Raw genomic sequence first — 26,330 nt, 5'->3', positions numbered from 1 at the left:
GAAGGAGAGAAAAATCAATCAAGGGAGGCTATGTAATGCAATGCCACACACTTCAGATGTCCTGTCTCCAGGATACTTCATGGAGTGAAGACTGTGACAGCTCAGCTCCTGAAGTCTGGCTATCACCTCAGAGAGAGCATACCTGCCATTCACTACATCTATGAAGATCAGCAACCTTTTGGGTTCGTCAGCCTGACTTAAATGAGATGGAAAGTCAAGAGGAAGGACAAGGATAGAGAAACAACCCACAGCCAGACCATTTCACCTTCTCATTCTCTTACTTCCATGTGTCCCAAATCCTTAACCATCTAAGAGAAACAGAAGACTCTGCAGCAGAGTCTGTTGCCATGATTTTAGCATGATCCCTCGGGGGGTTCTGCAGCCTTGGTCCTCCTTGGCCAAGATGGGGTGTGGGGGTGAATGCAAGAGTGGGTTGGTCTTGGGTACTAGTCTCCTTGTAGTTGTTACACCACTGTACAACTGATGATGAAAAACAGACTCTGATTATGTCATTGATGTAGAATCACTTACTGTGTTGCCCCAATTTTTTTAGTTTCTGTGTTTTCAGAAACAAGATGCATTTTCATCACCTCACTTCTATCTGTGCTCCAGTGACACTGTCACACCACACCATTCTGCAAACACCATGTACCTTTGTGACTATGAGTGTCTTTATATCCACACTTGTTCTGCCTGGCATCACCTGTCCCGTCTCTGCACCTAGGCAGTTCTTACTCACCATTGCAGGTCCAACTCAAACACTGCCTCCTCTAAGAAGCCAGAGATCCATGGATTATTTTCCTTAACTCTATCCTTATCAAATTGGCATAGAGCAAACATTCATTTGAATGTGTGTGCTTTTCACTAAACTCTCAATTTCTTGAGGACATGGAATCTGATATTCAATTTTTAAAAAACATTCCATTACTAGCACACTCTTTGGTTTATAAAATATATATCCAATATAGGTTTACAGAATGAAGGAATGACTGAAAAAAACACAGTCAAAAAGAAAAGGGAAGTTTTCAACAAGTACTGAAAAGAAATGATTACCATCCCTAACATATAAAGATATTTTTCAAATAATAAGATAAATACAAACATAAGAGAAAAGCAGGCAAAGGACAAACGATGACAATTAATTAAGGAAGAAATACAGATAGCATATAGAACTTATGAACATTTTCCAACTTCATTATTACCAAGGAGATGCAAATTAAACAATGAGATAATTTTTTCCTCTATTAACTTAGTGAAGATAAAAACATGAATTTTCGTGGAGTTGAGGGTCTAGTGAGATAGGCACTCTGGTGAGTATGAAAAGTAATCTTTCTGGGAAACACTTCAGATATGCATATGTATATACCAAAACTCTTAAAAATGGTTTACATAGTTTGTCCTAGTAATTCTTTTAGGCATCTATTATAAAGAAATAATTAGAAATGCAATAAAAATCTATATGTAAGGATGACATTCAAAGAAATATTTATAATATCAAAAATTTGAAAATAACATAAATGTCCAAAAATAAGAGTTTAAAAAAAATAAGAGTTTAAAAAATTATCTCCATAATAAACAACCTAATCTTACATCTAAAGGAGCTAATATATATATGCACATATATATTACACCTAAAAGAGCTAATACACATATAGATATATATGTATTATATGTGTGTGTGTGTATATATATATATATATATACATACATATATATATATATATATATATATATATATATATATATGGCCTAAAACCAGTAGAAGGAAGGAAATAAAGATTAGAGCAGAAATAAACAAAATAGAACCTAAAAAAGCAAAACAAAACAGATCAATGAAACCAGGAGCTTGTTCTTTGAAAAGATAACAAAATTGATAAACCTTTAGGTAGACTCATTGAAAAGAAATGAGAAAAACTCAAATGAAATAAACAAGATCAGAAATGAAAGAGGAGAAATAGCAATTGACACCACGGAAATAAAAGGGTATAAGAGAATATTACGAAAATATGCCAACAAATTGGACAACCTAGAAGAAATGGATAAATTCCTACAAAAATATAACCTATCAAAACTCAATCAGAAAGAAATAGAAAATTTGAACAGACTGATTACCAGCAGTGAGATTGAATTAGTAATAAAAAAAAAACTTCCAATAAACTTCCAATAAACAAAGTCCAGAACTAGAAGTCTTCACAGATAAATTCTACCAAACATTTAAAGAAAGAAATTGGGACACCTGCGTGGCTCAGTGGTTGAGCATCTGCCTTTGGCTCGGGGCGTGATCCTGGAGTCAGGATCGAGTCCCACATCGGGCTCCCTGCATGGAGCCTGCTTCTCTCTCTCTCTGCGTCTCTGCCTCTCTCTCTGTGTGTGTCTATCATGAATAAATAAATAAAATCTTTAAAAAAAATAAAGAAAGAAACTATGGGGTGTCTGGCTGGATCAGTTGGTTCAGAGTCTCGACTCTTGGTTTCAACTCAGGTCATGATCCTGGGATTAGAGAATTAAGCCCTGTGTTGGACTTAATTTAATTGCTCAGTGAGGAGTCGGCTTGGCACTCTCTCTCTCCCTCTCACTCTGTCCCTCCATCCCACTCATGTACTTTCTCTCCTTCTCTCTCAAGTAAATAAAGCTTAAAGAAAAAAATCAATAACCATTTTTTTCACACTTTTTCACACTATTCCAAAAACATAAGAGGAAAGAAAACTTGCAAATTCATTCTGTGAGGCCAAACAAAGAGCGATGCCTGGGTGGCTCAGCAGTTGAGTATCTGCCTTTGGCTCAGGGTATAATCCCGGAGTTCTGGGATCAAGTCCCACATTGGGCTTCCTGCAGCAAGCCTGCTTCTCCCTCTGCCTATATCTCTCCCTCTCTCTCTCTGTGTCTCTCATGAATAAATAAATAAAATCTTAAAAACTACACTATTTTTTTTAAAAAGGCCAATATCTCTGATGAACATAAATGCAAAAATCCTCAACAAAATATTAGCAAACTGAATCCAATGATACATTAAGAGCATCATTCACCATAATCAAGTGGAATTTATTACTGGATGCTAGGGTGGTTCAATATAAGTCAATTAATGTGACACAATACATGAATAAGAGAAAGGATAAAAACCATAAGATCATTTCAACAGATGCTGAAAAAGCATTTGACAAAGTACAACATCCATTCATTGTAAAAAAAAAAAAAACCCTCAACAAAGTAGGTTTAAAGGGAACATACCTCAATGTAATAAAAGGCATCTATGAAAATTCCACACCTAACATCATATTCAGTGGTGAAAAACCAAGAGCTTTTCCCCTAAGTTCAGGAATAAGCCATGGATGTCCACTCTCAGTTTTATTCAACATAGTACTGGAAGTCTTAGCTTTAGCAATCAGACAAGAAAAAGAGATAAAATGCATCCAAACTGATAAGGAAATAGTGAAACTTTCACTATTTGCAGATGACATAATACTCTATATAGAAAACCCTAAAGACTCCACCTAAAAACTGCTAGAAGTGATAAATGAATTCAGTAAGGTTGCAGGATACAAAACCAATATACAGAAATCAATTTATTTTTATACATTAATAATGAAGTAGCAGAAAGAGAAATTAAGAAAATAGTGCCTTCTACAATTACATCCCAAATAACAAAATACCTAGAAAGAAACATAACCAAGGAGGTGAAAGACTTGTACTCTGAAAACACTGATGAAAGAAATTGAAGATGATGCAAACCATGAGAAGATATTCTAAGGTCATGGATTAGGAGAACAAATATCATTAAAATGTTCATATTACCCAAAGCAGTCTACAGAATTAATGCAATCACTATCAAAATACCAAGAGCATTTTTCACAGAGCTAGCACAAATAATCCTAAAATTTGTATTGAGCCACAAAAGACCCCAAATAGCCAAAATAGTCTTGAGAAAGAACAAAGCTGAAGGTATAATAATCCCAGATTTCAAGATATACTATAACACTTTACTCATCAAAACAGCATGGTACTGACCCAAAAATAGACACATCAATGGAACATAACAGAGATCCCAGAAATAAATCCATGATTATATGCTCAGTAAATCTCTGACATAGGAGGCAAAAAAATATGCAGTGGGAAAAAGACAGTCTCTTCAATAAATGGTGTTAGGGAAACTGGAGAGCTACATGCAAAACAATGAACCCAGACCACTTTCTTACAGCATACACAAAAATAAATTAAAAATGGATTAAAGATCTAAAGGTGAGGCCTGAAACCATAAAAACCCTCAGAGAGAACACAGGCGGCAATGTCTTTGACATCAGGTGTGGCAACATTTTCATGTGTCTCCTGAGGCAAGAGAAACAAAAGCAAAAATAAACTACTAGGACTACATCAAAATCAAAAGCTTCTGCACAGCAAAGGAAATCACCAACAAAACAAAAAGATAACCTGCTAAACGGGAGAAGATATTTGCAAATGACATATCAGATAAAGGGTTAGTATCCAAAATCTATAAAGAACTTATACAACTCAACACCAAAAAACCCCAAATAATCCAATTAAATATTGAACAGAAGACATGCACAGACATTTCTCTAAGAAGACATACAGCTTGCCAAAAGACACATGAAAAAATGCTCAACATCACTCATCATCAGGGAAATACAAATCAAAATGGTAATGAGATATCACCTCACACCTGTCAGAATGGCTAAAATAAAAAACACAAGAAACAACAAGTGTTGGCAAGGAAGTGGAGAAATGGAACCCTCGTGCACTGTTGGGAATACAAGCTCATGCAGACACCATGGAAAACAGTATGGAGGATCCTCAAAAAGTTAAAAATAGAATTACCGTATGACCCCCATAATTCCATTCCTGGGTATTTATCCAAAGAATATGAAAACACTAATTCAAAAAGATACATGTATCCCTACGTTTATTGCAGCATTATTTATGATAGCCAGATTATGGAAGCAATTCAAGTGTTCTTTGATAGATGAATAAAGAAGATGTGGTATATATTATATACGGTACACACACACATACACACACACACCACACACACACAGGACTATTATTCAGCCATAAAAAAAGAATGAAATCTTACCATTCTCAACAACATGGATAAGAGTATAAAGAGTATAATGTTAAGCAAAGTTAGTCAGGGAAAGAAAAGTACCATATGATTTCACACTTATGCGAAATCTAAGGGGGAAAAAAAGAGAGAAAGAGGAAAACCAAGAAACAGACTCTTACCTATAGAGAACAAACTTATGGTTACCGGAGGGGAGGTAGGTGCGGAGGTGGGTAAGGATATAGGCGATAGGAATTAAGGAATGTACTTATGATGAGCACTGGGTAAAAGTATGGGATTATTGAATCACTATATTGTACGCCTGAAACTAATATAGCACTGTATTTTCACTATACTGGAATTAAAATAAAAACTTAATTTAAAAAAGAAGAGGTGGTATATATATATATACAATTACTATGACTGGTACTCAGCCATAAAAAAAGAAATAATCTTGCCATTTGCAATAATATGGATGATCTGAGGGTATAATGCTACATAAGATAAGCCAGCCAGAGAAAGAAAAATACCATATAATTTCACTCATATGTGGAATGAAAGAAACAAAAGTGAACAAAGTATATAAGAGACAAAAAAATACCCAGACCTTAACTATAGAGAACAGATGGTTACCAGAGGGGGGGTGGGTAAGGGGATGGGTAAAAGAGCTGAAGGGGGCTATGAGGACACTTATCAAAATGAGCACTGAGTAATGTGTAGAATTGTTGAATCACAATATTGTACACTTGAAACTAATATAACAGTATGTGGTAATTACCCCGGAAGCTTAAAAATAAGTAAAAATAAAAATAATCTCCATATGATGGAATATCATATAGCTGTTAAAAACATGTTTTTTCCAAAAACCTCAAGAAAGATAAAAAAAACATGTTTTCAAAGAGTATTCCATGGGATACATAGGAAAAGATTTCTCATATAATGTCATCAAAAAGACTAAGGTGTAAAATTCTATTTGTCATATGTTTCCAGTTTTGTAAAATATAGATAGCCAGATAAATACTTGTAAAGAAAATACCCACATGGACATACACCAATGTTAACTATAGTTCTATCTGGGTGGAAGTATTTTGGGTGATTTTTATTTCCTTTTTTATAATTTTATAATTGCCTTGTTTCTTACATTTTTCATAATAAGCTTTTGTACTAGGGCAAAATGGGCTTTTTTACTGAGATTAAAGATTTAAGAAGAACTATGAAACATCACCATATAACTATCAAATGGCTTTTAAATAAAAATGATAATACCAGATACTGGAGAGGATGCAGAGAAGCTGGATCACTCCTACATCACCGGTGGGAATGTAAAATGGTGTATTGACTTGAAAAAGAGTATGGCAGTTTCTTACAAAACATGTGCTTACCAAAGACCCAGAACCTACACTTGTGAGCATTTATCTTAGAGAAGTAATAACTTCACCCAGAAACCTAGGATTCCTTTGTTTGTAATCGACAAAACCTGAAAATAACCCAGATGCCCTCCATTGAGCAGATGGTTAAATAAACTGTGGTACATCCATTCCATGGACCACTACTCAGCAACAAAAACGTACAAACTCTGGATGCACACAACTTGGCTGTATTTTAAGGGAGTTAGGCTGAGTGGAAAGACAGCTAATCTTAAAAGGTTACCTATGGTACGATTCTATTTATATGGCGTTCTTGAAATGACAAAATTATAAAGATAGGGTAAGAGATGAATGGTTGCCCTTGGTTAGGGAGAAGGGAGAAGAGGAAGGAGAGATGTGGCTGTGCCCATGAGAGGGTGGCACAAGCAATCCTTGTGACAGAACCATTGTGTCTTAACTCTAGTAGTGAATATAACAAATCTACACATATGATAAAAATGCATAGAACCAAGTACATACATACATACACTCACACACACAAATGAGTGTGTGTAAAACGTGAAATCTGAGTAAGGCTGGTATAGAGTACCAATGTCTACTTCCTGGTTGTGATGTTGTACTGTAGTCACATAAGATACTGACATTGAGAGAAAGTGGGTGAGGGGAATAGGGATATCTCTGCATTACTTTTTGCAACTGCATGTGAGTCTCCAATTATCTCAAAATTAAGAGTTAAAAAAATTTTAAAATGTACAGGAACCTATAAATTAAATGAGACATAAGAGACCAATCATCTGGAGCACTTGGTTGGCTCCATCAGTGGAGCATGCAACTCTTGATCTCGGGGTTATGAGTTCAAGCCCCACATGCGGTGTAGAGATTATTTAAAAATAAAATCTTTAAAAGAGAGAGAGAGAGAGACATATCCAATTGCAATATGGATTGCAGGATCCAATTGGATCCTGATTGGATTGCAGGATCCACTTGGATCCTGATTCAAATTCTAAAAACGTGTGACGTTTGTGAGGTACTACAAATACAAACACGGGCTGGATGGCCAATGCCCTTAAGAACTACAGGGTTTTGCAGGGATGGTATTTGCAGTTCTATTTCCAAAATAATGAGTCCTTCTCTTTTAGAGATTCAAACAAAATATTTAGAGGTGAAATCATATAGTATCTGTATGTACTTCAACATGAGTAGGGAAGAAGCTAAGTGGACAGTTGGTCCAAGAGCAGGTGGAGGGTCCCAGTCCTCCTGTGGACCTCCATGGCTCTCAGGGTAGAAACAAAGCTGTGGCGGCCACAAGGCCTTGCCAGACCTGCCTCCTGTCCACACCCCCGTGGGCACCTCGCTGGCTTTCCTTCAGCCACAGAGGCCTCCTGGTTGTTCCTCCCACACCCCAGGCCCGGTACTACCCCAGGGCTTTGGATGTGCCATTCCCTCTGCCCGGGTGGCTCTTCCCCTGGTGTTCTCTTGGCACCCTCTTTTACCTCCTCTGGTCCTGTGATGTCACCTCCAAGAACCCCCCCCCCCCCCCCCCCCGTAAACTGCTCTCGTGCCACACACTCTAGTTTGCCTTTTGTGGTCTTATTTCCTCTCAACACTTAAACCAGCTGGTGTTTTATTATTTTTTTTTAATTTTTTTTAATTTTTATTTATTTATGATAGTCACAGAGAGAGAGAGAGAGAGGCAGAGACACAGGCAGAGGGAGAAGCAGGCTCCATGCACCGGGAGCCCGACGTGGGATTCGATCCGGGGTCTCCAGGATCGCGCCCTGGGTCAAAGGCAGGCGCCAAACCGCTGCGCCACCCAGGGATCCCCCAGCTGGTGTTTTAAAAAAAAACAAAAACAAAAACAAAAAACACACACATCGCCAAGATGTGTGAATTGGTGTGATTATCCTAGCTTACCTATTAACGTGTATCTTCAAAATTCTCCATAATAAAACTTTTTTAACAAGGAAAAAATAAAAAGAAGACTAAATCTCCAAGATAACCCTTCCAAGGTACTTACCTGCTCGTCAGAGAAGCACGTGGCTTTATTGGAGTACCTTGTGTACCAGCCACTGTGTTAGGCTTTAAGGACATGGCGGTAAGGAAAGAGGCTGCTCCTCTCCAGAGCTCAAAGGCCGGTAGAAGCAGAGAGATTGTAAAAGCAAATAAGTACATTTCTAGACGGTGAGTGCTAATGAGGATTGTACGATAGTGGAAGGACTGACAGTCCCTTGTCTCAGTGAAGTGGTATCCCAGCCAAGTCTTCAAGGACATGTCGCCGGCTGAGGCCATTACAGCAGGGAAGAGGGTTCTTTCAGCAGGAACTGGATTCCTAAGTAGGACTTAACACCGTCTGCTTTCACCTCGAGCTGTTTATTTCAGATCCTGTTCCAACCCGAACTGTGTTACATCCTTATTGTCTACGGTCTCGGCTGTCACCTCTGGGGAGTAGCTGAAGCAGGAGCAAGGATGTTTACTAAGGTCTTTCAGTGCTTGCTCACAACAGGATGATTTGAGCTCAGAGTCAGTCTCTCTCGCCACCAACCACCACCTCCAAGGTCCTTGAACTTTTGGGTTGTGGCTCCATTCACCAGATATTGAACCAGAGGAAACTTGTTAAATGAGCCTTTTAGAGGAAAGGAAACTTGGTCCTATGTCTTAGGGGGGTTAAAAACCCAACCAGGACACAGCTGCATTTGATGAGGAGAGTGATTCATTTCACCTTGATAAAAATGGGAACGTGAGAGTAAGTTGTTTCACTGGGGCGTGCACACCGGAGTCCCCTTCGGGTGCTGCCCAACCCGTTGCCACGTGGCTAACGGTCCCGAGGCCATAAGTCACACTTGGTAGAGGTGGTCTCGCCCCAGGGCCACCCGGCAAGGCTCGCTGCGATTACCGTCCCACTGGGGAAGGCGCGGAGGGTGAAGGCGATGGAAGGCAGGTGGCGGCGGCTGCGCTGGGCCCGCGCGGACAGCGACCTGCCCGCGCCCCCGGCCACGGCCCGCACCAGCAAGACACACACAAAGGAAACTCCCCAAGACGTCAGAAGAGCATTAACGCATGCCCAGGATGTGGCTGCTGACTGAGCTGCTTCCCCCTGCCCGGTCCCACTGTTACTAAATAGAGAACCGACACCTTCAAACGTACGAGAGCTGCAGAAAGGACGATCGATCCAAGTAAAGGGGACCTTCCCCTGGGACCCAGCACACAGCCCCGCCGCCGGGGCCGAGCATTAGTTTCCAGCCTCGCCGAGGGTCACCTTGATCCGGCCAGAGACAGACTGGGAGCGCCTCTGCCCTGACAAGGAATGATCCATCCTCGGCACAAAACAATTTGCACCTTCAGTCTCATCTGAATCCTCCCCTCTAGGGTCTTTGACCACGAAGGAATGAATTCGGCTTTCCTCTCAGGAGTCGGCCTCTGATTACTTACCTCTAAATATTTTGTTTGAATCTCTTAAAGAGAAGGACTCATTATTTTGGAAATAGAACTGCAAATACCATCCCTGCAAAACCCTGTAGTTCTTAAGGGCATTGGCCATCCAGCCCGTGTTTGTATTTGTAGCACCTCACAAACGTCACACGATTTTAGAATTTGAATCAGGATCCAAAAAAGAACTACATATTGCAATTGGATATGTCTCTCTCTCTCTCTCTCTCTCTTTTTTAAAGATTTTATTTTTACTTTTCCCCAAGCTGGAGTGTGACGATTTTGAGGGCCACAAAGCTGGGCCTGAGAGAATAGTCTACACCCAGCACCCCAGCCGCTGGCCTGGAAGCAGAAGCGGGGGATCCAGCAGCAGGGAGAGAAGAGAAGAAGTGCCCTGGCCTGAGTGCCCCCCGGAGCTGGCGTGTTTCCGAGGAGATGCATGTCTCTTGCGCCCACTTGGTTTAACAGCCAGGTCTTCCGGGCAGGAAAGATCATTCTTTGGGAATGGGCTCCGCGAGCCACTCTTTTATTGTGATTACAAGGAGAAATGGCTCATTCCTTTTTTTTTTTTGTTTTTTAAGATCTTATTTATTTATTTGAGAGACAGCATGAAAGAGAGAGAGAGAGAAAGCACGAGTGTGGACAGGGCCAGAAGGAGAAGCAGACTCCCTGCTGACATGGGGCTGGATCCCAGGATCCTGGGATCATGACCTGAGGAATATGGCTCATTCTAAGCAAGTCATAACTGGTGAGATAAAAACGTATTTTTCCAGTATAATTCAACAAACATCTATAGAGCTTCTGTCAAACACCATTGCTAAGCTTGAGGGGGTCCAGGTTCATTTATCGAATATGTACCGAGTGCCCACTCTTTGCCAGGCAGAAGGCTAGGTGCTGGGGGCACTGCGATTAGTCACACAATCCCTTCTGAGTCTGTTCAGGCTGCTATGACAAAACTACCATGGATTGGGTAGCTTAGAGTCTACAGAAATTTACCTCTCATAATTCTGGAGGTTGAAAATTGGGTGCTGAGCCAAGCTTCCTGGCTCATAGACAACTATGTTTTCTTTGCATTCTCATGCTGCTGACTGGATGAGGGAGCACTCTAGGGTCTCTTTTGCAAGGGCACCAATTCTATTCATGAGGGCTGCACCCTTACGTCCTACTCAAAGGCCTCACCACCTTCACCATCGCAGTGGGAGTTAGAACTTCAGCAGATGAACTTTGAGGGGACACAATGTTCAGTCTATACCACTTTCTTGCATGGAGCTTATAGCCTGGCAAGGGGGACAGTCATTTCACAAATCATCACATGACTAAGTGATTGGCTGAGATTGTGGAAAACGTTGGAAGGTCTGAGTGCTTAGGGAAGGTGATGTTTACACAGAGAACCCAGGAGGTAGCTAAGTGAGGAAGAAGGCATGTCAGGAAGGGGACTGTAGTCTGCTCTTCCTCTCCAAAAGCTCCCAGTAGACCACGGAGCCTGAAACATGAATGAGTAGTTCTGATCCTGTACAAATTGTAGGCATCATGTGCTGTGAGACCATGGATGGATTTCCACAGACCCTGAACCTCTGGCTCAGTGGCCACCATGGAATAAGAACAGGAGAGAGAAACTGTTCTTCCTGGCTTGTCCTGCTGATGCTTAACAAACAGAACAGAATATGAATAGTCCTTAGCATGCTTTCTTCACCTGGAGAAGTACTTCAGGTTCTAATCTTTCCTTTGAAAGATGAAAATGAGGACCTGGCAGAGAGACAACATGTCTGAGATCCGAAAAATTAAACATCACCCTCCTCTAGCTCACATACAGCAAAAGGTGCGATGGTGAACATTGTGAGAAAGGCATGATGGTTTTATGAGGTGAGGCTGCATGTGCCTGAAAGTAGGCCACATGTGCGAGTTGATTCTGCAACTTCTCATTCATTCCGCTGATAACTATTTAATGAGTATCTATTACATGCTGGGCAGACAGGGCCCCTGACCTCCTGAAGCTTGGCATTCTAGCAGGAGAGAGAGATGATAAGCAAATAGAACTCCAAGTGGACCAAAGTGATGGAAGAAGCAGGAGAGGATTCAGGTGATGAAGAAAGATAGGAAGGAGGACAAGAGAGCCTGGCAGGACATAGTGGTCAAGAAAGACCCCTCTGCAGGGCTGGGTTCATGGATGTATGCCTGGGGCAGCTGCACAAGCCCCGCACAGGGGACTCTGTGCTTGGGCTTTAATTCTCTGCAGTTGCCATCTTAAATTGTTTAAGAGTTAAAGTGTTAGATTTGCATCTGTAATTTGTAAATGAAATATCATGGGACAATGGGGCATATGTGTGCGGGGCTTGAAGCCTTAGCTCCTACCACCTCCCACCTCCTCCCACCTCTGGCCACCTCCTGCCACCTCTCTTGGGTTCTTGGCTGCCTGCTCCCCTAGACCCCAAGCAACCACAGCCACCCTCTACCTTAGTGGAGGCCTGGGCTCAGGCACAGGGAGAAGCAGAGTGGGCACAGGGAGGGGCACCTATGAAGGTCTGCACTTACCCCATGAGCCCATAAGTATCCTTGTACCCAAAGGAGCATGACATCATATGGCAAATAAGATGAACCTTGACAGATTGTGAAAGACCACAAGAGAAAGGAAAAAGCTTTTCTTCTTGCTTTTTGAACAAGGTGCCCTGCCCTGCATTTTCATGGTATACTGGACCCTATAAATTATGTGGCTGGCCCTGCCCTCTGAGAAGGGGACAGATGAGCAGCAATATGAAAGAAGAGATGTGGGTGTCAGCACCCCAAGCAGAGGAAGCTTGAAGTGCTAAGGCCTCAGGTTGGAATAAGCTTGATGAGTTGGAGGAGCAGCAGGAAGGCTGGTGTGGCTGGAGCATTCCCAGCAAGTTGCGGGGGCGTCGGGGGGGTGGAGCGGGGCATGAGGCTGGAGATGGAGCCAGGACCCAAGCATGTGGAGCTCTCTAGCTATGATAAGGAGGCTCCCCCTGCCACCCCCGCCAGTCTAGATGGAAGCTGTGGCATGTTATAGGCAGGACAGTTATACAGTCTGATTTAAGTTTTTAAAGGTTGGGTTTTTGGGGAGATGGGGAGACTGATCTTATTTTTAATTTGTTAATGAATTCACTGATTCCTATTCCATCTTGCCATTGAGGAGACTGGTGGCCTTGAATGAAGACAGTGACAGAGGCAGTAGTAGCAATGTTGTGGAAAGGGGAAATGGGTACCAAGGCCCCAGCCCACTGAAGCCATGGGTAAGGCTGGCTGTGTGTAAGCAGAGAGAAAGAGTCAAAGGGAAGAGTCTGAGGCTTTCATTTACCTCAGTGAAGTGAAAAGCACTGTCCTGTGCCAAGACAGGCGCGGTCAGGAAAGGGGATCTGAAGAGAGAAGAGAAGGTTTGGAATGTGTGAAAAGAGCAGGAGAGCCCCGCCTTGGGACAAGAACCAGGATCTTGGCAGCACAGATGGCCCAGCTCTGGTGGGAAACCTTTCTCCTTTTGGAAACTAAGCTTCAGCATCTAAGTGTTCTGTACCCCATTCTTTTTTTTTTAAGGATTTTATTTATTTATTCATGAGAGACACACAGAGAGAGGCAGAGACACAGGCAGAGGGAGAGGCAGGCTCCCTGTGGGGAGCCTGATGCAGGATTCGACCCCAGGATCCTGGGATCACGACCTGAGCCAAAAGCAGATGCTCAACCCCTGAGCCACCCAGGGTCCCCCCAAAATAATGACATTTCAGTTATACCCAACTGACCAGAAGGAGACAATCATATTGAGTTCTAGGGGTTCTAGGCAGGGCACATCTTTACCAGCATCAAGGCCCTTGGGAAGAACCCTGCCTTGTTTGGGAAACCATGAAAAGACTGGTGTGGCTTAGTGCAGTGGCCTAAGAGGAGAACCATATAAGATGAGCCTTGAAAGGTGGCTATGGTCAGGATATTCAGGGCTTTTCAGGCCAGGCTGGGAAGTTGGAGCTTCATCCTAAGTTTGAGGTGAAGCCAGAGTAGGGTTTTAAGCAAGGCAGTGATGTCCTGTTTTGCTTTTTCAGGGGGTCATGCTGGCTACCTTACTTACTGTATGGAGAATGGGTTGTCAGGCTCAGGAGAGGAAGGGCAGTTCAGAGGCAGTCTCAGGAGTCCTGCTGCCAGATAATGTGGCCTGGGCTGGGTGAGAACTGTGTGTGTGGAGACCAGTGGACAAAGATATGTCAAAAATACTTTGGAGACAGAAATGATAGGGCTTGTGGATGGACTGGGATGTGGGGATAAGAGGAAGGGATGAATTGAGGCTGACACCTAGGTTTGGGCTCCAGCCTTGGGTGGACAGTGATGTCACTTCATGGAGTGGGAAAATGTGGGTGGACAGAATCACATATCTTCTTGCACACTCATGACACTGGGAACTCTCTGCAGGGACAAGCTATCATGCCACTGATATTTGAAAAGTCTTGCACAGAGTCCAAATCTGTTTCCCTATAAATGTATTCTCTTATCCCAATTCTTCTCCTCCAACAAAATGAATCAAGTCTTTCCTCTTTCCTATAGGACAGTCCTTTTCTATACCTTGTGTATAGGAGAATTACTATGGCCGTCTACGTTTTTTCTTCTCTGAGCTAAATGTTCCTAAATTACCAACCTTTGTTTCCTTATTCCCAGGATTCACTACAGATTCAAATTAGTCTTCCTTCTACCTCATACTAGCCTATCCTGCCAACTTCAGCTATAGCCATCTCCTTGACATGCCAGTTACCAACCACCAAGATGTAGGCACTATCCTGGGAAAATATATATAATAGGTTCTAAAATTAGATTCTTCTATCTCAGTTTTCCTAAGGCAAGAAGATAATAGGTGCTATCTCTTAAAAACACCACCATGCAAGAATTTCAAAGTTAGCAGCCGAGATGATCCTTAAACCCTTTTGTCTGCATCTCTAATACGTGAGTTGAGAATGGAGATCAAGAGATTCGTGCAAAGGATGATGTAGGACCTGGCTGTGAATCTCATTCCTCCCAAGGGTTGGAGGAGGGCTTCTCCCCTTTTACCACAGGTCAGGGGCAGAGGGCTTTAGGGGATCATTTGGTAAGCTTGATGTGTAATACCAGTGTGAGGGGGGCATCGCAGACTAGCAAATCTAAAAGGTAAAGAAGGGCTGGCTAGTTGTTCTGATGGCCAAGGGAGAAGCAGTGGCTGCACTGGCAGCTTGCCCATACAGAGTGTGCGGGGGCAACAAATGTGAGGATATTTCTTATGGAACTCATGTGGCTCATGTGCAGATGAGAGCTGGCTTGGAGCCATTTTGAGTTCTGCCCAAGAGGACCACCTGGAGGTCTGTGGAGAGACGGTTGCCAGGAAACCGGGGCCGAGGACAGTGTCGTTTGGAGGGAAATGCACCACCTGTGTCACAGGAAATGCTGTTGAATCTTCCGATGAAGCCTTCCAAGAATCTACAAAAAGGCCCAGGAAAGAGCCCTAAAATGGGTCCCCTATTAAATAGTGAAGCCCGATTAGAAAGGTACCAGTTGAATGAGAACTTTCGTGCCTTCTCTAGCTGTCATCTCCCATTCCCCCTCAACCATAAAGAAGCCAGAAATGGCACTTAGTGAAAAGGGTGAGGAGAGGTGGAAGCAGTAGATGAGCCAGGGAGAGCCCACATCCCTCCTCTCCTTCCCATGGGAGGACCTAGCTGGGAAATGGGAGGAGGATCAGCTTTGAAATGTTGATTATTACATGGTCCTGCACACTGTTAATTATTGTATTAAAACTGTGATTATTATTTAAGGAAACTCTAAGGGTGAGCAAGAGAAGAACCTGCCCCATTTTTAAGACACAGCAGAAGTTCAAAATAGTCTCTTTCTGATAACATTTTAAGAAGCCTTCCTGTTCAACACTGTGATTATACACAGATGAAATAGCCTTTTGCTTTGTCATTCTCTTGCTTTAAGAGTTCCCTTCAATCCCCCTCTCTTGCCTTTTAGATGAAATCCAAACATAAGCATAGAGTTTGATGTCCTCTATTACCTGTCTCACATATATTTTTCAACTAAACTTCCCATAATTCCAAATAGAACATTTGACTTAAGTCAGGTGCTCCTTTGTATTTTGTAATAACAGCCAATATTTATAACATGCTAGTTGTACTAAGCATTGTATCATTTATGCCTCATAATAACCTCTTGAAGTAGGTGTTATTATTATCCCATTTTACAGATGAAGAATCTGAAACCACTAATAAATGGTGAAGCTGTGATTAAAACCCAAGCAGTCTGACTCCAGAGCTCCCAATCCAAACAGCTACACATACTGTGTCTTCTCTCCACATACATATATTCTTTGCTCTCAATCTATTTTTGGCATGTCCCCCTACCCTCCTCTCCTCTGCTTATGCCATCCCAGATATCTTCAAATACCAGCTCAAAGTCCTCCTCTTGTGTGAAGCTTTCCCTGATTACTTCACAGTTATCTCTATTCTCTGAACTCCCAAAACATTTAGTCCATGTCAAGGACTTTAAAATTTGAACTTTGCTGTTTGTTTCCCTATTATCATGTTGAGCATGTCATTTGGGTAAGCCCCTAGAAGTTCCTTCAAGGGTAAGGCCTGTCTGTGTTCCATGCTATACTTGTATTCCCCACGGCAGTGGTTCGCCAACTTTAGTACAGAAAGATATCAACAGACAGTTCACAGAATAAGAAATGTAAATGACACTTAAATATATGAAAAGATGCTGGACCTCATTATAATAAGAGACATGCAAAGTGTCACTGAGTTACTATTTATCACCTCTCAGATAGACAAAAATCCAAAAGTGGCATAACATATTCTGATGTCAAGGCTGTAGGGAAATAGGATCTCTCATACATTGCTAGTGAAAATGTGAAAAGATAAAACTCTCATAGACAGGAATTTGGCAAGTCTAGCAAGATTACATGTACATTCCTTTTGACCCAATAATCCCACTTTTGAGAACCTATCCTAACTATACACTGGCAAAAATCTGAACTGCTGTATGTTCAAAGCTTTTCGTTGTAGTACTCTTTGTTAAAGCAAAAGACTGGGGGGAGAACCCAGTGTCAATCAATAGAGGCCTGGTTGGATAACTGTAGTACCTCCATATAAAAGATTCCTGGGTGGGAAGAAGGATTGCTACAGACTGGTTTGGATGATGTCCAGGATCTATTGTTAAGTGAACAAAGCAAAGACAAGAAAAATGTGTACAGTGTGCTACAGTTTGTGTTAAGAAAGATAGGAATAGGACTATTTCTATATGTGCTTATTTTTTCAAAAGAAAACAATGGAAGAATAAATGGAAAAATAATTAAAATTATCTGTGAAGGGGAGAAACCAGTGGGAAAGAAACTGGGATGAAGACAGATATGCCTGAATGTACCTTGCTTTACAATTTTGACTTTGGAACCAAGTATCCATATAATTCAAAAACAAAACTAAACCAAAAGTAAATATTAGAAACAAACTGAAATAGTTATACACAAGAATTGAACAAGTAAGGGAATGGATGATAACCAGGCTTCTCTCTGTTGGAGTGGGATATTGTAGACAAGTAAGAGGAGGAAGCTAGAATGATGTATGTCATAATGAATGAGAGCTGGAGACATTAGCATGAATTCATGGTTATCTTAATATTAGCTATAGCATATTGAGCAATATAGATATATATGGTTACACAGAAAAATATTTATAGATATGTGTACATACACAGGTTGGTACACATGCATGTATTTCTAGGTCTGTCAGCTGAAAGGGCCCAGAAGCAATGACTAGCCCAATAGTAACAAGCATGCTGAACACCAAGATACTGATTTCTAATACCATTTTTTAACAAAAGGAACCAGGGCTCCCAAAAGAAATGTCCAATACTGGAACTGGGGCAGGAAATATACAAGATAAGCCTGGAGCATCTCATAATGCCACAAAGTAAGGAAGCAGTTTAAAAAAATCGTGAGGTCATGTCAAAAGACACAAAAGCCAGCTGAAGAGTTCCCAATGACAAAAACAAGAAACCAATTTGAACCAAAAAATAAATAAATAAAGTAGAACTGAATTATAACTCAAAGTATGAAATAAATCTCTATGCATTCATTCACACTGATACAAAGAAATGATTGAACCAATCAATCAACCAGGAGAGAAGACATAAATCACCCATGCAAAAGAATTCCAAGTAATTTATGTAAATATCTACCCATTAGGAGATGAAGGATAATTCCCACTCCTTACATGAAGGCTTCGCATACCAACTTTCTTCCAAGGAGTACAGTATGGAAAGAGGGCAAAAAGAATTTTATAATGGAGAAACTTAACATACACCACCTAAGCCAGATGATCAAAGTTAACATCATAGTGATTAAGGAATGTTGATAGTATGTACCCTTGATATGATGTGATGAGAATAGTACTTTACCTCTGAGGTCTTCCTCCCCCAAACATGTAACCCTAGTCTCATAATGAGAAAAATATCAGACAAATCCCAATTGAGAGACATGCAACATAATACCCGGCCAGTACTCCTCAAAATTATCAAAGGTTATCAAAAACAAGGAAAGTCTGGGAAGATGGCAGAGTAGAAGGACCCTAATTCACTTCATCTCATGAATACAACCGCATAACACATCAGTGTAAATAATACAGAAAATGACCCAAAGACTGGTAGAACAAACTCCACAACTAAAAGGAGAGAAGATGCCACATCAAAGAAGGTAGAAAGGTCAAAGATGCAGTGGGGAGCTAAAGCCTGTGGGACTGGCTACTGGAAGGATGGAGTTGCAGGTGCAGAGAAGAGCAAGAAACAGACTATCACACCAGGGAGCCTGCACAGGGAAGATGAATCCCCACAGCATTTGGCTTTGAAAAGTAAAGGGGCCAAATTTCATGAGTTCTTAAAAACCAGCAGGACATAAAGCCTAAAAACCTTACAAAATCAATCGGCTTGGCTCTAGGAGAGCCTGGAGGGTGACAGGAAGCTGAGTCCCCACTCTGAAAGAGACAAAGGACAAACAGCCCAGCCCATGGAGCTACAGTATAGAAGCAGCAGTTTGAAAAAAATGCCTGAGGCCTACAAAAGGTAGAGTTCTTTACTAACCAGAGTTCACCGAGGGACTTCTCAAGGAACAAAGAAGTTAGCAGACAGCATTCCCCTCCACTGCCCCCCAGCATGAACACACAGCCACTTGTGGGAACCCGTGCAGCTGACACTTGCTACAACTTGCTACAATTTGCTTACACCAAGCCCCCCAGACATACACCTGCACTTTACTAGATAGATCCACCCTTTCCAGTCACACTTGCCTCAGTTCTGGTGCTGTGGGTCCCCTCCCCCAGAAGACTGTCATAAACCTTGCCAACACTGTGATTCCCATTTTCCAGGAACTTGGTCCCAGTGACAGTGGCTGGTCACTTCTCAGGGAAGACATGGACACCTTGTTAAAATTGCTCCCCCTGCCCATATGCTTTTTGCAAAATAGCCAGACCAGCCTTGGTCTTGGCAGCAGCTGCACATAACTTGTAGAAAAGGACCAGTGCCACCTTGCTAAAGTGCACGCCTCCCCACTGCTTTCAAGAACAAGAAAGGTACCTACCATTCCTAACACAGAAACAGACAGAGAGTTAGGCAAAATGAAGAAACAGAGGAATAAGTCTCAAATGAAAGAACAGGACCACACCACAGTAAGAGACAGTAGACAATTTAAAATAATGATCAAAAAGATACTCACTGGACTTGAGAAAAGAATGGAGTACATCATTAAGATCCTCAACACAGATTAAAAAAAAACAATCAACAATAACTGAAATAAAAAATACACTAGATAGAATAAAAAGCAGGCTAGAATAAACAGAAGAATGAATCAGCAAACTGGAAGGCAGAGTAATGGAAAATAATCAAATTGGGCAACTGTGAGGAGAGAACAACTATGCAAAATGAGAATAGATTTAGGGAACTCAGTAATTCCATCAAGTATAATAATATTCACATTATAGAAATCCCAGAAGAAGAAGAGAGAAAAAAGGGAGAAGAAAGTTTGTTTGAAGAAATAATAGCTGAAAACTTCCCAAATTTGGGAAAGGGAAAAAAAATCATACCCAGAAGGCAAAGAGTTACCTCAACAAAATGAACCCAAGGAGGTGCCCACCAAGACACATAGTAATTAAAATGACAAAAAGCAGTGAGAAAGAAAGAATTTTAAAAGCAGCAAGAGAAAAGAAAACAGCTACATACAAGGAAAACCCAATAATGCTGTCAGTGGATTTTTCAACAGAAATTTTGAAGGCCATAATAAAGTGGCATGATATATTCAAAGTGCTAAAAGGAAAAAAGTCTGCCGCCAAAAATATTCTATGTAGCGAGTCTACCATTCAGAATAGAAGGAAAGATAGTTTCCTAGAAAAAAAAATGACCACTAAACCAGCCCTACAAGAAATATTAAAATGGACTCTGTAAGTTGAAAGACTATAATAGTAAGAATAAGACAAGTAGGAAGCACAAAATCAATAAAAATAAGTAAATCTGTAAAAATCATTCAAGGGACTCACAAAATAAAAGGAAGTAAAGCATGATACCAAATACCTAAAACGTGAGGTGAGGAGTAAGGAATAAATTCAAACTTAAACAACCATCAACTTAAGATAGACTGCTATATGCAAAAGAGGTCATATATACCTCTAATGGTAACTACAAGTCAAAAACCAGTAATAGTTATACAAAAAATAAAGAGAAAGGAATCTATATCACTAAACAAAGCCAACATTAGTATTAATTCATAATTGACTTTTTCTAAAGAATGCATATTTCCTAGCTCTGTCCACTAAAAATGCCAGGATTGAACAGCAGTGAGCACCCTGAAAGCCCAGACTGTAATCTCTAAATACCCTTTCCCACTAAACAGAATCAGGATTCCTTGGAGGAATGGCTCATTACAGGTCTGAGGTAGATGAGCCTGGAGTGTCTCATTCTGCCCAAAGCAAGGGAATGATGGAGACAAAAAAGCAAACGAAAAAAAACACAGAAGCCAACTTGGAATGGCTCCCATTGGCCAAAGATGGAACAGTCTGAACATGAAAAAGAGTAATTGCTACAAACAAACAAGTAAATAAAAGAAAAAAAAAAAAGAAAAAGTCACAACTACAGTGAAATAAAACCCATCAAATACATAGAAATTTAGAGCCCATCACATGTGCCTTCTTTTTCCCCACACCCAGAAAGGAACTTCATTGTCATCTTTTGGGAATACTAGGATGTCGATCATGCTAATACATATATATGTGATTAATAAAGGGAAGGAATAAAGTTTTTATCTTGACTTTTCCCCACAGACTGTATTTCTAAACCAAATAGTTTATGAAGGAAATTTCTTCTGTAGAGAAGAATCACAGCTAATAAATGTGGGAAGAAAAATATAACTTAAAAATCACCATTTTGTAAGCCCTAGTGAAATAGTAGAATGAGGCAATAGTCTGCTGAAGCCCTTCCGTGAAATGCTGATGGAGAACGTTATAATGGGTGGGTCAGGAGAACACCACTTGAACTCACCGATCAATCTTAACTAAAAGTGGAATAGCTAGATAGGAAGTTCTTCCACTCAAAATATTTAATTTAATCAAGCCTCTAACCATCAGCTTAAGGAAGAATATGGGAGAGGGGGGAACGTGTTAAAAGCAGCACTGTGAGGATACACTTAGTCAATTCTAGAATGTGGGAAATTCTACAGAACAAATGATACTGTTTCCCCAGCAAATAAAGGATGTTACAAAAATGGAAAGAGGCTGTCATGAGTTGAAAGAGACATACCACAAACATAGCATGTGAATCTTTTTGGACTGAATGCAAACACATCAAACGCAGAAAGATATTTTGGAGGCTATTATGGAAAGCCGAACATGGACTAGGGATTGGATTCCAAGAAGTTAATGTTGTTGGCTGTGACGATGGCATTGTGATTATGTTAAAAAACAAAACAAAATAGTCTTTATCTGTTGCAGAAACATACTGAAGAGCCCATGAGAAAAAGGATAAGATGTCTGGGATTCATTTACAATATTTAAGCCTCACCTCCTCCCAAAAAGTTGGTATAGATGGGTAGAACTGAAACAAGAATAACAAGATGTTGACAAATTATTGAAGCTGAGTGATGGATACATGGGGTCCATCATGCCATTCTCTCTTATGTCGTATGTTTAAAAATATTCACAGTAAATGAAAAACAACTTTTGATTTTTAAAAATGGGGTACTCAGGAGATTTTGATCCTAGATTGGGCATCTTTTAAACAAGCAGCTCAGAGGATTCTGACTCAACTAGTCCAGGACCAGACTGAAAGAATCTGCCCTAGTACAGCTCTGCTCTAAGTAGTGAACAAACCCTCAATAAGTATTTATTGATTTAAAATGAAGACTAGAGGCACCTGGGTGACACAGTTGGTTGAGTGTATGACTCTTAGTTTTAGCTCAAGTCGTAGATTTTAGGGTCACAAAATCGAGCCCTGCTTTAGGCTCTGTGCTGAACACGGAGTGTCGAGTCTGCTTGGGTTTCTCACTCCCTCGCCCTCTGCACCCCTCACACTCTCTCTCAAATAAATAAATCTTTAAAAATATACATTGGGGGAACCTGGGCAGCTCAGTCCATTGTGCATCTGCCTTTGGCTCAGGTCACGATCCCAGCGTCCTGAGATCAAGCCCCACATCAGGCTTCCTGCTCAGCAGGAAACCCGCTTCTCCCTCTCCTGCTCCTCCTGCTTGTGCTCTCTTTCTTACTCTGTCTCTGTCAAATAAATAAATAAAATCTTTAAAAACATATCTATTTTTAAAATGAAAACTATTTTTTGATCAGAAATTGAAGTTGGAAAATTCTTTCCATATGGAAAAGATCAAACGTGATAAGACCTGGCACAGAAGTACTTCATGGGCCTTGACCAAAGCACCCAACTATCAGGGTTACATAATTATTATTTCAGAGCCCATTTCATAACAGGGTATTCTGGATTCTCCAGATTCATTAGTCGAAGGATCGGCTGGATCCCCAAAGGCTTTCAAGTGGGTGTTGATTCTGCCTTTTTCTCTCCACCAGCTGTGGGGCTATGCCTGCCCACCACGTCTTCAATCTCGCTTCAAGGTCTAGCAGTCTCCCTTTGTCTTCTACCCACAAGCCAAGAAAAACATGATTTCTGAGGCTTGTGACCCATCTATCCTCTTGATTTGCATATATATGTATATATATATAAATATATATATATTTTTTTTTAGCTCAGTTATCAACAGCCATAAAGAAGGAAATCTGCAGAGCCCATGCTTCTGCACAGCAGTCCCCTAAGATCACTAAGAAAGCAGATCTGTTTGGGTAAACCAGAAGTGAGAATCCTCCTGGGCACCTGAGCTACTGAGTTTAATTGGGATGCAGCTGCTTTTCCTCCTTCTACATTCTTCCTAGTTCAGCCTGCAGACAACGGGAAGTTACCAGTTAATTGACTATTTCTATGATTGTCATTCACTTTGGCACTCTTCCCAATTCTCTGTTGCTACCAAGTGCTTCTTTTAAAAGTATTTGCTTTGCCCTGGACTCCGACGAAAAATGTGCCAGGCTAAAATCTTTAGGATTTGTTAACGAAGGTCCAATCTATCTGGGAAGATGGCAGAGTTGGGGGTGTTGCTGTGAATAAAGAGCTGAGTGGAGCTGAGACTAGCATCCAGGTTATATATTACATAAAGGAGCAGGACAGGTTTCCAGCCCAGAACCAGTTGGGCAAGTTGATGGAGTTTCTTTTTATTTCTCACCACTCAGTTGAACAGAGAAAACTTTCAACTTCATCAGATGAATGTTCACTTGGATTTGTTGAGAAAGGTTTGGAAGCTGGGGCTTCAGTTTCATGGCTCTATCATCCCTCTCAACTGGGTGTTAGACCACCCCCCACCCCCCACCAGGACAGGTGCAAGGCAACAGAATTAAAGCAAGATGTACGACCTGCCAGCTCTCTATCCAGCTCTAGACCTCGGTTGCCAATGGTTTTTCAACTTGGCTGGTTTCTGATATAAAAAATTAATGGGGAACCATTGCCAAAATCAATACATCATGTTTGTGTGTGTGTGCCTGCCATGGGTTACATCATGGTATTGGATTTTGGTGGTCACCCCATCTCCTCTCCTCATTGCTTTGCGTCTAACTGCTGCCCAACATTCTGCCAAACTGGCCCAGAGCCTCCCTCGCTTGTCTCTTCAGTGGAAAGTTCCAGAGTAATTCTGAGTGTGCCTCTTCGGAATGCTTTGTGATTTTTATTTAAAAACAAAAACAAAAAGAAAAAAAAACCCACACAAGAGGTTTGCCATTCAGGAACCCTAATTGATTCCCAGGAGATGAGATGATTCTTTTGGCTTCCACAGTCTCCAGAATTCTGCATACCATCCTCTGTTTACCCAATGAATACACCAGCCCAGGAGCCAAGTGGAAATCTGTTCCAGGCCCTCTCTACTTGAAGAAGAAAAGAATGCTATATGTTGTAAATCGAAAAAGAAGGAAGGTTGAATTTCCAGAAGAGCCTCTTTAAAAATTCAAGAATTCATCCCATTAAAAGGTGAGGTCCAGTGGATTAGGGTAAATATCTTGCAGATATGTAGCATGTGCCTTGCCACTTGTTGCCTTTTTCCTTCCCTCCACTACTCAGAGTGGGAAAAAGGAGTGTTTAAAACTTCAAGTGCCCAGACCAAGTATCTCTCTATCTCTGGGGAAGGTTTTGTTTTTATTCTTTGTTTGTTTGTTTTTATTCTTATTTATTTATTTACTTACTTGATTTAACTGGCTGACGATCCCAGCGTGCTGCAAGGTCGAGAACCACGGCTCCAGCAGAAAGACCAATAAGCTGGGGGGGCGGGGCACCTGGGTGGCTCAGGGGTTGAGTGCTGCCTATGTCTCTGCTTCTGTCTCTGTGTCTTTCATGAATAAAAAGACAAAATCTTAAAAGAAAGAAAAAAGAAAGAAAGAAAGAAAGAAAGAAAGAAAGAAAGAAAGAAAGAAAGAAAGAAAGAAAGAAAGAAAGGCCAATGCACTGGGAATAAAATGAGCAACTATTCAGATCCTGCCTTTGCTGCAGAGTTTATTGACTTACAAAATTATAGATGACTTTATCCTAAGATTATTTGAACTCTAAAATTCTCTCTCTTTCAGCTGGTCTCTGTCATGGAAACCAGGAGCATACCAGAGCCAGCTATTTTTCCGTAACACCTGGAATGTCTCTGAAGCCGTCTACATCATAAAAAGATCTGTCTAATCGGGTCAACGTGTTGTTGAGCCCAGATTGCCTTACTGGACTTGAGTAAACAAGAAGTGTGGTTTACAAAGGAAAAATACAAGTGACACAATGTGTTTCTGATACATATGGGCCTCCCAACTAGTTTCACATGAGTAGTGGAATTTTTCTTAATGCATATTTAACTCCTGTAGCTGTGCTAGTTTCCAATTCCTTCGATAATCAGTTAATTGGAAATACATCCTTCTCAGGAATGCCTTAAAATAAAAATGGGACACCCCCCTCATACCCCCCCCCCCCCCCCCCCCCGCTGGTGGAAACTTACATACTTACAAAGCTAAGGAAGCTGTGTAATCCAAAATATGCATTTTTGTCTGGCCTGGACTTTAATTAGATTTTACTGTAGTCGCCTAAATGGATAGAGAGAAGCTTTAACTTTTGAACTAAGGCACAAGTAGTCAGGCATAAAAGAACTCTAAAGGGCAATACTCTAAAGGGATACTAATTGCTTTTAAAAAGATGAATTGAATTGAACCAGAGAAGCAGAAAATTACCTTTGTTGGGAATCATCTTGGTTGTTTAAGAAAGAGAGGGCTGACGGATATTGGGGCAATGAAGTGAGCACGGCTGAGGGGAGGCCCTCACCTCTTTCTAGCTTCTCAGCCAAATGCATCCCAAAGGCAGAGACTCTGGAAGCTTCCGTGCCACCCATTTAAGGCCAGGCTGTCTTTTGGTCTCTGGCAACCTGTGTGCACACCTTCAACTTGTGCCAGCAATTGTTTTGACATCTTAGGGCAAGGATTCCCAATGCTATTTGTAAATGTTATCTCAAGGGGCGTGTCATGAAACTGTCTCAACGAAGGTAATTGAAAGTCAATTTGATTTTTAAAATGAACCTTCAGGGCAAAGGTGAAGTGGTTTTTCTTCCCTGTGAACTCCGAAGCCCTTTGGGGTGCCTCACCCCTAGGATGAGTTTCCTGTGCGCACAGTTCCATTTAGAGCTCTGGGAGGGAAGCAAAACCAAAGGCACGCGATGTGTCGCAGCCTCACAAACACTGGGAACTGCAGACCTAGAGGCTGATCCAGAGATGCTCTCGAGGAGGGGGCGTTCAGAAAAATTGCCCTGCTTGCCCCCCAGAAAATCCTACAGAGGGCCATGGATGTGTTTGGGTTGCTCAGCACTATGAACCCGGGGTCTCCCCTCACATAATTAAGCACAAAATTTGGAACTATTTATTTAATAAAAT

The 26,330-nt window shown here is 41.2% G+C and overlaps 1 long non-coding RNA gene across 1 annotated transcript in view; it reads right to left on the bottom strand.

Moving 5' to 3' along the window:
- Positions 1-25,886, bottom strand: part of LOC140599831 (uncharacterized) — a 38,106-nt gene extending 12,220 nt beyond the window's left edge. The window contains exons 1-3 of the long non-coding RNA XR_012002819.1: positions 25,638-25,886; positions 25,417-25,493; positions 24,624-24,766 (exon numbers count right to left, since the gene is read on the bottom strand). This is a non-coding gene — a long non-coding RNA (uncharacterized lncRNA). The remainder of the gene's footprint in view (positions 1-24,623; positions 24,767-25,416; positions 25,494-25,637) is intronic.
- Between the last annotated feature and the right edge of the window lie 444 nt (positions 25,887-26,330).

This window comes from Vulpes vulpes, chromosome 8, assembly GCF_048418805.1.
Source record: "Vulpes vulpes isolate BD-2025 chromosome 8, VulVul3, whole genome shotgun sequence".
Lineage (NCBI taxonomy): Eukaryota > Metazoa > Chordata > Mammalia > Carnivora > Canidae > Vulpes > Vulpes vulpes.
This window is presented reverse-complemented; position numbering and strand designations above follow the sequence as displayed.